Source organism: Chelonoidis abingdonii, chromosome 3 (genome assembly GCF_003597395.2).
Source record: "Chelonoidis abingdonii isolate Lonesome George chromosome 3, CheloAbing_2.0, whole genome shotgun sequence".
NCBI classification, from domain to species: Eukaryota; Metazoa; Chordata; order Testudines; family Testudinidae; genus Chelonoidis; species Chelonoidis abingdonii.
In genome coordinates, this window is record NC_133771.1 from 178,095,847 (window position 1) to 178,111,639 (window position 15,793).

Sequence of the window (15,793 nt, forward strand, 5' to 3'; positions counted from 1 at the left end):
AACAGTGACACGAACAGGGTGACTAGATAGCAAGTGTGAAAAATTGGGATGGGGGTGAGGAGTAATATGCACCTATATATGAAAAAGCCCCAAATATTGGGACTGTCCTTATAAAATCAGGACCCTAGACACGCAATAGTTGACTGAGATAAAAGTGGAAAAGTGAATCTCAAAGACTATTTTCTAAATTCTATTTGCTTTTTAAAGTCTGGAATATAAACAGATCTCGATATTTGATGTATATCTACATTTAAAATTAAATTGGTACATCAGGCTGCACTTGGATGTTATTAACTATTACTCAGCTGTTCATATGGTTTGAAACCTGTACAATGCTCTTATTAGTTGTATAACAGTAGCAAACGGAGCCTCATTGTGCTAGACTCTGTGGATGGCATAAGACAATCCTTGCACTGAAGAATTTACAGTCTAAATAGACAAGACAGATGAAGTGTGGGAAGGGAAACAGGCACAGAATGGTGACGAGATTTGCTCGAGGTCACACAGTGGTTTGTGGCAGAGGCAGAAAGAGAATCCAGATTTCCTGCCTCCCAGTTCAGAGTCCTGTCCATTAGATCAGTGCTTCTCAAAGTCAGGCCTCTGCTTGTTCAGGAAAATCCCCTGGAGGTCCAAGCCGGTTTGTTTACTGGCCCCATCCACAGGTTCCGCGGTTCGCTGCTCCAGGCCAATGGGGGATGCAGGAAGCGGTGCGGGCTGAGGGATGTGCTGGCCGCCCTTCCCGCAGCCCCCACTGGCCTGGAGGGGGTAAATTATGGGCCAGTTGGGGCATTTCCTCCTCCTAGTGCCCTGCTGCACTCAGAACTGTGTAAGAGAGACATCACACTATTGGGGCACTAGGACCCAGGTGATGCTTCCCCATCCTCTACTGCCTTGGTTTTACCTTGGGGAAAAACTGCAGACACTCTAGTCACTAGAGGCAGGAGCAGCCAAAGCAAAGACCTTTGAACATTGAGAGAACTTTCTACCATTCTGACTGGACTTTCTCCACCCTGTGATGATTGGGCGTTTGCTCCAACCTTCTCCCTCCCCCACATCCTCCTCACCTTTGATTCTTTCCACACCTGCCCTTCTTACCCTCATCTGCCCTGCTTGTGCCCCTCACTCCCCTTCCTATCAGTTTTCTTTCCATTTAGCTGATCTCCTCCTAAGTAACCCCCACCTCTAAATCCACAAAAATATGGAAGTAATATGACATTTTCTCCCATCCCATTGTTTTCTCCAGTTATGCATTCTACCCCCTCCCCAACCTGAGTCTATTTTGTCTGTTTAGATTGTAAGCTCTTCGGGCAGGGACCATCTGTGTTTGTGCTACTGTGTTTGTACAGTGCCTAGACAGTGGGGTCCTTTCCTGGCAGGCCCTGAGGCATTACCATAGGAAACAAGGGATTAATAAAGATATGATTCTGTCACAGAGGTCATAGATTTCATGACTTTCTGGGACCTCTGTGACTTCTTCTGGGGCAGGGCTGGAGCAGTGGTCATCCATGGGGCTGCAGAGCAGAGGATTCCAGCCTGCCAGAGCAGCCCCCCAAGGCTAAGTTAGCCCCTCTGGGGCCGGAGGAGTGGTGGTCAGCCTCTGCTGCAGAAGTAGCAGTGGGACTGGAGCAGTTACAAGCCCTGGCAGTGCTCTGTTTGTCCCTCCCCACCCCGACCCCAAGGGTATTTTTAGTAAAAGTCAGGGACAGGTTGCAGGCTTCCATGAATTTTTGTTTATTGCCCATGAGCTATCCCTGACTTTTACTAAAAATACCCCTGACAAAATCTTAACCTTAATGATTAATATATATTAGGCGCCTGATTCACAAATGGCAAAGTTGTTAGCATGCAGAACAGTGAGGCTTGGTATGTGCAAATAATTGTGCTTTCAAAATTGCAGGCTGTTTTTGAAAATTGAGCCTTGAATGTCTTCCAAATCTCTTCCGTTGTGGCCAAGAATTTCTAAGGGGTAGCTTTTCCCTTTTGAACTAACATTCAGGAGAGGAGATAAAGCAAGACTCTTTGGGGGAAAGAAGCCCTCCTGAGAGCTGAATAATGATTTTCACTGAACTCAGCTGCAGCTAGTCAGGATGCACTCATTATTACTAACCGCTGAGGAGGTAATCAATAAAAACATATTAAAGGCCAGATCCTTGGCTGGTGAGTATCAGTGTAGCTTCACTGAAGTCAATGGAGCAATGCTGATTTACACCACAAATGGATCTAGCTGTTTGTCTTAACACAACACTGCTTTATATAGAAAAATATCAAAGAAATCCTTTTTGTTTCCCTTCATTAGAAATTATAATAATACACAAATCAAACGATTAGTTAGGTGTCAGGGCAAGGGTCACAATGTTATGTATAAGCAATTAATAGCTGACATGGCTGTTTATTCAAGACCACTTTTATTTCTCAAAAGCATCAACGTCTTCTATAAAGGGACTGCAAGCTTATGGGAAAAACATGCTCAATGAAGGCATTTTACTTTCCCATAAATGGCTTGCTGCAGAATAAAATAGGGAAATATGTGCTGAACTTCATAAAAATATATAAAGGGCCTCTTCCTAGCAAGTCTAAACTTTGCCTATTGAGAATAACACATTTAAAAAGCTGGAGAGAGCAGCCATGAAAAGTAAACTGTTCCTGCTAAAATACTGCAAAAAATATATATTTTAAATCTACGGAAATATATCCAAAAAGAGAGTAACTTGGCAAAAGAATTCAGAATGTTACAGCAAATGATTTTCATTACACACAGCATCTGGAGTCATTCCAGCACAAGCAGACACCAGTATCAGAATACTTTGAGAGTGCCAGTGTGGATTTCATCCTCCCATTTTCATGATGATTTGTAGATAATGGGCCCTAAAAAACTAAATCCCACTAACAGAAAAAACTAGTTGTTAGGCAACCTATGAAGAAATGTTCCTTTTATATCTAGTTAAAATAATGTATTGAAATTGTTACATTGTTACATGTTACATGCATGCATTTTAACATTTTAAAATTAAGTAGGAGAAAAGGATGAATTTGTACAATTTTTATACATTTAAGGAGTTACTTTTTAGCTGTTTTAAAAAACATTTAAATATATTTAATAGGAAGAAATTTAATCAATGATCTCAAAAGTAAGTGCTCCTGTTTCAGAGTTGTGATAGTGGTAGTGTTCTTCTGTAAAGCTCTGTTTCTTGAGACACCACTGAAACATTTCTCATACATAGGACTGGCTGGAGTAAATAATTTGCATTAGATTTGCCAGTATAGAAAATGTTTACTTGCTTCAGCCTGATTTTACACTGCACCTTATGTAATCATTGATACTTGTGCAGAGTGGGTATAAAACACTACTAAGTCTGAATGTAGCATTTCACACCTACTTCAGGCAGGTGTAATTGACTACACATGGTGCAAGCATATGTAAAGACAGTCGCATTGTCTGTTGTGTCTACTACAGATTGTAGGCCAGATTCTGATTCCAAATTCACTGATCTAAATTCATTAGGCGTGATTCTCTGTCTGTACATTATTATGGGGGTGCATTTTGTTTCCTGACAGATAAGGCCCATTTTCTATGAATTTACAGCCTGATCCTGAATATCCTCATAGTATTTGACTTCTTTTAAATCAATGGGAGTTGAGGGTGCTCAGCACCATTCAGGATCAGAGACTAAAGGAGATTATAAAATGATTTTTTGAATGAGGCATTTGCTGTAATTTCAGATAATAAGAGTCCACATTAAAGAATGTGGATACTTATTGGATAGAGTATCTACTAAAAGTGAGTTTTGAACTATCTGCAGCTGGTTCTAATCCTTAGATAATTCAATCTACATGCATCTCTAATTTTAACATGAAACAAGCCATCTGTAAAATGTTAGTTACATTACAATTTACAAATCTAGATTTTGCCCAGAGCAGAGCCAATCAAACATGACTTCTTATTTTCTTTGATCTTTGTATTTTCTGGAATAAGCACAAAAAAACCCAAACAAAAGTCACCACAAAAATCAATCAAGGACAGAATCCAGTCTTGAAACTACTAGGCACCCTTTTTGATTAGGGACTTCATTGCTGATAGACTTTCCCTGCTCACCACATGCATTCTGAGGGGGATTCAAGTTCTTCTGCAGAAAGTAACTTGAAAGAGGATAACTATGCTTGCAATCATCTTATGAGCAGTAGGAATACAAAAAGGGGAATGTGAATTTTCTCCTAAGTCATGTAGATGGCCCCTCTCATCTATTTCAGCTAAAAAATAGACTGAAATCATTTAAATAACTAGGGAAATTGATACAGAAAATTGCCAGCAATGAGAGTTCTTATGAAAACTAAATGCAGACAATTTTTAGGTACATTTTATTCATATTCCCTAGTCACATTGCACTAAAAATATGCTTACTTTCATACAAAAGAGTGGTTTCATTGACTCTCCTACTTAAAGTTTTGCATTAGGAAAAAAATGGAATATGATTTGTAAAAGAAGAAAATTAACAATAATGAAAAAGCAAGTATGTTAGCAAAATTGATGGACCATTATATACTTTTGGGCTTGATCCACTTTCTTCGGAGCTTGAGATGTGTAAACTCTGGCCCTCATTCGTTACTGCCTTGCACTTTGTGAAGTCATTTTTACACCAAAGCTAAGTGAGTGTCAAATGGGTGTAAAAGACTGATATGGTAGCATGTTGTACTTACTTTGTACAGTGTAAATATCTGTGCAAAGTGATGGTGAATAGGGCCTCTTTTCAGTAACCAGTCTTTGGGGCAAGATCTTGGTCCATGGTATGACCCCTATACATTGCTGTGGCTGCAAAAATGGATGTAAAGCAGATTTAAGCAGGCAGCTGAAGATTCTATTTCCTATCTGCTTCAGGGTATTTCCAAGTGGCATAAAGCTACTTTGCAGCAGTGCCCCTTGTATAAAATTTGGCAAAAGAAAGAAAGAAAAAGAATGGATGAAGAAGACAGAGCCAGGGGATGCAGAGAGTGGTCACTACCAGGAAAAAGATAGCGATATGAATAATGGATTACAAAAACATTGGGCCCATTTCATCCAGGCTGCTCAGCATCTCCAACATCAAGCCCTTCATTAACAAGATGGTTTTCACAAAATGTTTGTTCCTGTTGTATCATTTTATTAGTTCTAGTCTAGAAGTTCTGCAGTTGTAAGGGTTTGTTACACTGTCCAACTCACATCTCTGCAGCAGCTAGGAATTTGGAAGGCCTTTTAAATTATTCTATTATCTGTATATCTCATTCATGGCCAAATCTCTTTCTGCTTCAGTTACTTGATATCTGTAGAGGCTAAAGACTTCTAACTATCACTGATTCTCGTGTAGAGATACATTTTTCATTTAGACTACTTTCATATACTGCATGCTGGTTCTCCCTGCTTGTCCCACTTAGCTTTTAGTGTTACAGTCTCCTCAGAGCTCAGGAGGCCAAATTATTTATCATGGATAAGATCTCCCTATACTCAGGTTACCCCTTTGTTAATTGATTTCACTGACATGCTGGGAGAAGGAAGATTCAGTCAGATCCTGGCCACTGCTTTTATGTGCTCTGGCTTCATAAAGTGGTGGAAACCAGCTGCATCTCCCCATCAGGTATAGCAAAGTATAAATAGCTCCTACGTCCCCCACCTACCCACACAGTAGGGTGACCAGATGTCCCGATTTTATAGGGACAGTCCCAATATTTGGGGCTTTTTTTTATATGGGCTCCTTTAGAGGTGGTGTACCTCTGCATCACCTTCTACTGAGAGCTGTGGCTTAAAATGACGTTGTATCCAAAGCTGACTTGTTTCAAATTAGCATAAACAAGAAAAGAAAATACCAAAGCTCAGCCCTCCACGTGACTTTCAGTTTGATAAGCCAAAGGAATGGCCTGAGTGGAACGAGTGTTCCACCCGATTCTGAAATGCAACACACAACACTGAAGTACAGGGCAGGTCTTTAAAGTATTCAGCATGGAGTGAAGCTATCTGTACCTCTTTTGACTTTGCAGGAGATAAGAATAACTGACATTGTCCATTCTTAAAAAGCCTGATGACCTTTCATTCCAAAAAGGAATGTCATCCATGAACAGGCACGCTTACACCAAGAAAAAGAATGGACACCTATCCTTTTGGTTCTACATTCGTACAGTGCCTAGCACAATGGGGTCAGGGTCCCTGATTAGGGCTCCTAGGTGCTTCTGTGATACAACTAATAGTTCCATATGAACAAATAAGGATTGTGACTTTTGGTGATCTAAAGCCCACTCAGAAAAGCAACGGCACTGCTGAAGTGATTCATTGCTCATGCAGTGTCTCTCATGCTGCCATCTGCTGTTTTCATGAGGAAATTTAGTGAATTCAAACACCAGGAATTCTGTCTCCTCTAAATACTGCACAGAGGCTCAACTTTGGTTCTGGTGTAAACCGGAAAAATTCCATGGATTACAATGGCATTGTGCTGTCTTACCCAAGTGCTGATTTGGCCCGTAGAATGGACTCTGTACTAAAAGGGCCTCAGCAAAGACACAAGGCTTGGGCACCCAATCTGCTGTTTTTAATGGTGTCTCTGAAATTAAACAGGTATTGGGACACATTTAGTTTGACGCTGTGCACAGGTGCCCACTATAAAACTCACATACAGCAAAAGTGCAGGGCCAAAACTCACTACCCCTGTTAAGTGTTATAGAGGGAGCTAGTCCATAATTCCTCTCTGAGCAGAGAGGAGGGGATGCATTATGGGGTGTGGCCCAGGCAGGGCCGGCTCCAGGCACCAGCTTAGCAAGCAGGTGCTCTGGGTGGCCACTCCAGAGAGGGGTGGCACATCCAGGTATTTGGCGGCAATTAGGCGGAAGGTCTCTCACTCCTGCTTGGAGCGAAGGACCTCCCACCGAATTGCTGCAGATTGTGATCACAGCTTTTTTTTCTTTTTCTTTGGCTGCTTGGGGTGGCAAAATCCCTGGAGCCGGCCTTGGGCCCAGGGATGAGGAATCACGATCTGCATGTTTATGCACATACACTCCCTGACATGCCAAGGGGTTCTACACATAGATCCTTCATTCAGATTGATTCCAGTCTTGTAAAACCAGATGATATGAGTGGGTTTGGGGGAGTTAGCTTTCAGTGCTTACCAGCACCTACAATGTTAATGCTGATTTTGCAGCTTATATCTGCTCCTGTTTTAGAAGATGTCTGCCACAATTTGCCCATTAGCTTTACCAGGAAAAACCTAAAAGAGTTTATGATAATATTATTGAATTGTTTTATTCTTTTGAAAATTGTGCTTTTTTTATGATGAGAAGGTGTCATGTGACATAAGTATTGACTTTTAGGGTCAGTTCTGTGAGATGCTCGCTGTTGGGACCAAGACATAGGCAGCCAAGTCTAGTGGTTAGAGCCAGAAATAGAGTTAAGGAATCAAGCCTCGGATCAGAGCCGGAGCTAGATCTGAGCTGGAGTTGGAGACCAGAGGCAAGGATCAGAAACAAGGCAGGGAAGCTAGACTTAGGAGTCAGGAAAGAAGGTAGGGTCCAATGTAATAGCCCCACAGAGGTCCAGATAATTTCCTGTGCCTCTCTTTGCAGGGCCGGCTTTAGGAAGCGTGGGGCCCAATTTGAACAGTTTTGATGGGGCCCCAGCAGGATCACTAAAAAAAAAAAATGTAAAAAAATACGTGGGGCTTGTACTCACCGGGTGGTGCTCCGAGTCTTCGACGGCACTTCGGCGGCAGGTCCTTCACTCGCTCCAGGTCTTTGGCGACACTGAAGGACCCACCGCCGAAGTGCCGCTGAAGACCCAGAGCGAGCGAAGGACTTGCTGCCGAAGTGCCGCTAAAGACCCGGAGTGCCACCAGGTGAGTAAAAATTAAAAAGGCGCCTCTAGCCAAGGAAGGGATTCTCACTGGATGTGGGGCCCTATCAGGTGCGGGGCCCGATTCGGGGGAATTGGTGGAATAGGCCTAAAGCCGGCCCTGTCTCTTTGGCTTTAAATAGGATGCCCTGACCAATCAGAAGTCCTGGTGTTCTTCCAGTCAGGACCCAGGGGAGGGATCCCTGATGTAGCTTCAGCTTTCATAGTCCATCTGGTTAGTCAGCTGTGGGGTAAGAGCAGGGAGGTAATAGTCAACTGGGAACCCCACAGCTTCAGGTTTAACATCTGTGGATCATGACACTCTCATTGACATTCTTGGGAGTCAAAGGCATTCAGTACTTCACAGAATCAGGCCCTTATTTATTTTTTCATTGAATTAAGTAATCAGAATTCAAGGAATAACTCTGACTCACATGCTCTTATATTTAAGAAATGTAAATTTACTTATTTACTTTGGAAAATTCTTCTTTACTTCTGCTGATTCTGCCAGTTTTTTGACATGTGCTCCCTCTTAGGGTACAGTGAAGGGTTGGTCATTTTTGCAGAAAAGCAAAGTACTTTGATTAATGGGTGAAATAATGTATTCATTCTGGTATATCCTGTACCGTTCTATGAGCAAATTTTAATTGGAAGACTTGCATAAATGGAATGTAAATTTGTCTACTACATAGCATTTGTCTGGTGCTTTAAGAGCCAAAGTTCAACTCCTGATGTCATTAATCAGGAACTATAATTTGTAAATGTGGGGTATGTAATGGAAATTAAAACAAATGTGCTATATTAACTAATTCCTCATTCACAGGTAAATCTCTTTCATAATGAGCTCATTCAACCTAAGTACATACTCTGTCCTTAAGACAGTACCATCATAAATTGTCTAATATGCTTATGTTTAACTATCCTTTACTGGAAAGGACCAGGACTATTGATGTGTATGCCATAGGACCAGGGGTAAAAGTAACTTAAGGGACTTATTGGTACGCAGGGAGTCCTGAGCAAGGTGGGGGCAGGACCTCAACTGGAAGAAGTGGGGCCTCGGGCGGAAGAGGCCACCCTCCCCCAGCCCTTTAGCATGGCCTGGCGGCAATTTAAAGGGCTCAGGGCTCCTGGCCATTACCGCCATTGGAGCTACTTAAGGGCTCTGGTTGTAATTTAAAGGGCTAGAGCCCTGGGGCCCTTTAAATTGCTGCTGGAGCCCCGAGGCTCCCGGCCACTGCTGCTGCTACCTCGGGGCTCTGTCTGTGATTTAAAGGGCTGGAGCCCCAGGCCCTTCAAATCGCTGCCAGAGCGCTGGGGTTCCTGGCTGCCATCAGTATGGTTGTCTGTGTACTGGCTCTAACCATTATGCCGGACTGGACCGGACCAGCTTATTTTCACCTCTGCGTAGGTCCTATATAACTAACCTTCTTTAGCTCTGCAGGAGCCTATGCTTTGGGATCACAGTTCAGAAAAGCACTTAAGCATGTTGTGCTCAGTTCAGTTGAAAGCAATGGAACTTAACCATGTTCTTAAAGCTTTGCTAAATTGGGGGGCTTGAAAAAGAAAAGGCTGCCTACTATGAATGTCATCATGAGTGGCCACGATGTGTTGCATAGTGGCAACTGTTAAGCTCCTTTGGGGGCCAAAATACCTCTGTAAACATTCCCAAACTGTAGTGTTTACAGTGAAAGACGTCATAAATGAGTGTGGGGCTATTCAGTTTTAGAATTCCTAATCAAAACAGTACACATTAAAGATCTCTGACTCATTTGTTTTGGATGTGCAATAAGAAACTGATTAGAATCTATCCCCTATATTTATTTCCTTGATTGGTTTTGATGTTTTTAATGGTTTTAATTCAACAAAGATGTATCCAGATATCACATTGTACGTTACAGTCAATGCTAAAATCATTTCTGCATTGATCTGCCTGTTATCCTTGTAAATGCAATAATGGCATAAAGATCTGCATTTGTCAGCTTTTTCATCATAAATGTGTCCAATATATTGGTAGAAACCTTCTTGCCCAGGTCTACAAGTTTCAAAAGAAGTCTCTATTACTGTAGTAAGCAGTTAATTATGTTCTTTGTTTGGGAGAACAGCTTAGTAAAGAATAAGGTCTAAATGCACGATCCTGCATTACTTGTGTAAAGTAGAACTGAGCCCTAACTTTGTGTTTGTTACACTCAAAATACTTTTGCAAATACATCAGACTTAGAAGAATAAATAATTAATATGTTGTGCTAGTGATCAAAATTTCCAAGTATTGCTCAATAACAATTGTTTTTACACCTTAATTTGAATGCATTTCTGCCTAATAATATTCAGCCACATTTTAATTTTTTTTAGCAAGGATGTTGGTGACCTTGTATTACATAATTATTACGTATGAAAGCAGATTTGTTTGGTATATCTGGCATGGCTCATCTGAAACTAATTCACATCTAAATTGCCCCATCTGAGTGCACAGATATATAGGCAGATTTATCAGGTGCTTGGAACCCAAATCAGTCTTTCATTTAGAAATTGACAGTACCAGATGCTCTAAAGCAGCACACTTCTATCCCAACAGAGAGCTGGAAGAAATTTTTCTTTGTTGTAGTTAGTCTTTTTTAGACTTCATTTTCCTGCCAATGGTTTTCACCTGTGAACTTGTTGCAGATCCTACCAGTCCTTGAGATGGTGGATCATAGTTGCACTGCTCCCTGAATCCTGCAGCTACAATTATCAGTTCTGAAAGGAAATGTTACTCACCTGCCATCCTATCAGTTGACAAGACAAAGTGATGGTGGTCAGAGCACGAGAAAAGAGGGATAGAACCCAGAAAAATCCTGAGGCTGTCAGAAGGAAGAGGGCAGACTTAAGAGACAGCTTAAATTCATTGGCTTATATGACATAAAGACTATGAAGGATTTCTTAAACTGTGCACAACATCATGACAAAAGAAAAAACTGCTAAAACACATGCCTATTCATTTTTATTCCAGAGTCAACTGTGGCCTCCCAGCCTGTTTTAAAATCAACATTTCACAGCAAGAGACCTAATAGCAGTGCAACGCGTCAGGCACTTCCTCTCACTGACAAATGGTTCAAGTAGAATAACAACATGAACAGAGCTTCTCTGTGGAGATATATGTGAGTATGTATTTGTATGCATATTATAAATGTATTAGATATATTGATAGATAATTAAATTCAGTTCTGTGGCACCTTATAGCCTAACAGACGTATTGGAGCATAAGCTTTTGTGGGTGAATACCCTTTGTCAGATACGGGTATTCACCCACGAAAGTTTATGCTCCAATACGTTTGTAGTCTATAAGGTGCCACAGGACTCTTTGTTACTTTTTACAGATCCAGACTAATACGGCTACCCCTCTGATAAATTCAGTTCAACTACTTTTCTGATTAACTCCTGGGTAAATAGTAGAATAATTTTCGTGGCGGTAGAAGTCAACAATACTTAGTCTTTTTTCATGGCAAAATTTTGTTGATTAACATCCCTTCAAAGGATTCCTAAAGAATGCTCAGTCTGTTTTTCACTGAGACAGCTCTCTGTGGACTATGAAAAGCTGCACAAGCTAGTTTTTTTTCTGGACATTGGACCTACATTTAAATGCTAGGCTACTCTCAGTTTGACCCCAAAGGCAAAGGGTTCCCTATATCCCCATTATAACCACAATTCTTTGTATTAAACTTTTACCATTAGGTCCCTTCATCGCAGCGCTGTTTTTTGGTTAAGGAGGGCTGAGGCTCATTAATGCTGCTCCTTATTTGGACAGAGGAGCTATTTATTATAGGACAAGGTCAGGCACATTTTTCCCTAAAAGTAAAGAGTGACATTCACCTCAGTTCAAAACATTGGCACAAGGTCCCATGTATCTCTTATTCCCTACCTAAGCTCTTAATAGGAGGTTTACATAGTGTATGGAGCTTTTGTATGTCCTCTGTGCTGGGGGGTGAATTTCACCAAGGATGCACTAATTCACACCAAGCAAATTCAAAGCCGGGTCTCTTGTACGACAACACAGATCACTTATCATTGCAGCTGGTTGAAAAAAAAAGGTGTGGGGGGGGAGGAACTGTGATTTTTTTTTTAATTTCCAAGTTTTTGAAGAAAAAAATTAAATTAAAAATGTTGTCACAACTGAAAAACACTTAACTACGAATGGCCAAACAATGGGAAATGTTTTGCCCGAAAACATAATTTAAATGTTTCCCATTTCATAAAATGTTGGCAATGTTAAAATTTTGATCTACTCTATTTATCATTATCCCATTTGCGTTGGTATTTTTTTCAATGCTTGCGAATATGTAGTCAAGAGTAATTTCAAAATGGCTTCACAAAAATTTTCCTATAAAAGCATGGTTGGGTTAATTGACACTGCTGCGTGTATGTGTGAGAGATATTTTTTTCTTATTCCAGCACTGAAGTTTTCCTAATGTTGTTGTTTTACAAACTGACTATTGTGAAAATAAGAAATAAAACTTAAACTAACTTGATTTTTTTTTGAGTCCCACACATGAACAAAACTGTACATTTAAGAAATGTCACAGAAAAAGAAACATTTAGGCTTAAATTTTCAAAAGTGACAAGTGATTGCAGTATCTCATGTTTTGGTGCCCAACTTGACACCTTAAGCAGTGACTCTCAATCTTTCCAGATTACTGTACCCCTTTCAGGAGTCTTTGTCTTGTGTACCCCAAGTTTTACCGCATTTAAAAACTACTTGCTTATAAAATCAGACTAAAAAATACAAAAAAGTGTCATAGCACACTGTTATAGAAAAAATTGCTTACTTTCTCATTTTTACCTTATAATTATAAAATAAATTGTTTGGAATATAAACATTGTACTTGCATTTCAATGAATATAGGGTGATCAGATGTCAAGATTTTATAGGGACAGTCCCGATATTCGGGGCTTTTTCTTACATAGATGCCTATTACCCCACCCGTGTCCCGATTTTTCACACTTGCTATCTGGTTACCCTAAGTGTATAGTATACAGAGCAGTATAAACAAGTCATTGTATGAAATTTTAGTTTGTACTGACTTCACTAGAGCTTTTTATGTAACCTGTTGTTAAACTAGGCAAATATCTAGATGAGGTGATACACTCCCTAGAAGACCTCTGTGTACCTCCAGTGGTACATGTACACCTGGTTGAGAGCCACTGCCTTAAAGGGACCTAATTTTCAGAGAGTGAGTGCTCAGTACTTCCTGAAAATCAAAGTGTTTCAAGTTGGGCCTCGCATCCCCCCAAATTTAAGACCTCCAAAAGCAACAGTCACTTTTGAAAAATTAGGCCTTAAAGCTAAGTTTTAAATGTTTGTCCTTTCCACTCATCCTATTAAAATTGGTTATTCAAGCACAGATGGGAATCTGAGTTTTGCAACAAATTTCAATTTAATTTGTAAAATTAGCTTACTGATGAATAAGTAATGATGTGCTGAGAAAGGAGTGAATATTAAAGCTAAGTTAATACATAATTCCCTAGGTCAGACATCTGCCCACGTTTTTGTTCTGTTTGTACAATCCCTAGTGCAATGAGGTCCATGACTGGGACTCCTTGGCACTATGACAATAGAATTAATAAATAATAATTAATCATTAATACCTTTAACATCTTCACAGAAGGCAGCAATGGAATTGCACTGCTCTAGATGGGCTTGCTCCATGCAACTCCACTGAGCCCATTCAGAGCAGAATTTGGCCGCTTAAAATCTTGATTCTAGCGTTTCTGTAAATACGCTGGTCTTTTCGCTTTATAAGACAATTCTGTAGCTACTTTTTACAAAAGAGAGAGAGAGACCAAAAAGCCATTAGAAGCTGTTTACCCCATGGAGTTTCAATGCTTACATTGATGTGACACAGACTATTTCAAGAGAACCTAAAGGGATTTTTCTTTTTTCCCCTTGAGAGCTTACTACTGGAACACTGTGAGAAACTATTTAATATGTACATTTTATTGCCAATTCACTTAAATACAAATGCAATAGAAGCATGATGCTGAGTATTGTTAATTCAAAATGTTTAAATGGATTACTGCTTCAAAGGATCAAATATCCTTTTTAATACATTCTAAAGAAACAGTGTGACACACTGCCTTGTTTTTATATTTTGCAATATAAATGGAATGTTCCTTTGTTGTGACTAGGTTCCATAAACATTAGACATGCACAGATGTGAGACTACGGTTCTTCCTTCAATATCCTAAATATTATTATTTAATATTTATATTACAGTAGCACCAGGTGCCCTGATCAGAATCTATGGGAGTAAACCTGCTTCGTCATCATTACATTTAACAAATTCAGTATTCTTCCACTTTGAAAACCTTCTATTATTCAAACTCCAGTTATGTGCATAAGTAAAAATGATATTGTCATTTAGCTCCAGATTAGCTGGAGATTAGCCTACCAATTATCATTTTTCCGGAGTTCAGAGTAAATGATGGGAAGTAAAATTAACTCATCAGGTGAAATCTTGGCCCCACTGAAATCAAAGGCAAAACTCCAATGGAATTTGATAGGCTCAGGTCTTCCAAATAGATGGCCCTGACCTCACGTGCTTTTGGGGACTGAACCTTCTGTTTCTTCTATGGAAAGGAAAAAGCCAACCCCCAAAGGAACCATCAAAAGTGTCTGTAATGGAGATGAAGAGAAAATCCTTTATAATGACAGAAGGAGTAATTTAAACCATCTATGGATGGATATTAAATTATTTCCCCCCTAGACAGACACTCTAGAAAAATAGTGGGATAGTCAAAGTTCTTTCAGACATTTTTAGTTTGCTTCAGATTTATTGAAGAAACTGAATACTCTCGTAAGTAATAGGATATGAGTTCTGTGAGAAGCAGACCTCTTTTTTAATCTTAATTCATAACATTAAATGTCTCAAAGATTCAAACCCTCAACCTCACATCGAAGGACTTGAGCTATTTAATTTAAAACTGTTAACCATTTTCATGTTTCCTTAGTGGAAAAGTTTAAAAATAATTTACATTCAAGCTACCTAGAAGTCATAAACAATTCCCAAGCTGAAGGTTTCCAAACTACGTTGATTAAAAAAACATACAAAGAAATTATTACTCACAAAGCAATATTGTTTGAAAACGTATAGTCTAAAAGAGAACATGCCAGAGAAATGAAGCAATAAGAGAAATAGCCTATTTCCTTCAAGGGCAGAGTAAAAATTCTTGGAATGTATATAGCCTCCACTGTATATTTCAGTGGTGATCTTCTGTGGTTCAAACTTTCCACAAACAACTTCTACTAAGATGAAACTCCACATGTATGGCCAGATCCCCTCTAGTGTAAATCAGCATAGCTCCATTGAAGTCAATGGCTTTACAACATTTGAGGATCTGCCCCACAGTTTTGTTCATTGATTTCATCTGGGCAATTTAGACTTTATATTAAACCAACATATGGCATCACCCTGGCAGGAGATGAGCCCTTGAAGTCAATGGGAATAGCGGAAGCTGAGCCCCTTTCAGGATCAGACCCATAGTGAGTGAGGCTTCTGTCTCAAAGTGAATTAATCTTTTGGAGGCAAGAGTTTGGATTTCCCAGACATAACTGTTATCTCTTATTCCAGTAGCTGGAGTGTAACTTACCCCAGCAATTAGCATTAGACCCTTGAATCAGAGGGCATCATAGGGCAGCACAGTTTTACATGTTCTGTTAACAATCTATCTTTACAGTAAAACCATGGGCATCAACCTGATTTGGAACATGATATTTACATATTCAAAATTTACCAACATCCAGAATAAAACAACATTCAATGCATTGGTTAAATCTTTGGAAAGCTAAAGCACACTAGTTGTAACAAAGGTTGTCAACTAAGAAACTGAACAAGTCAAACAATTCAAAACAATGTCCATAAACAACTGAATTTTTCTGTTATATGTAATATACTCCAAAGGTTGGAGGAATTCAAGTGC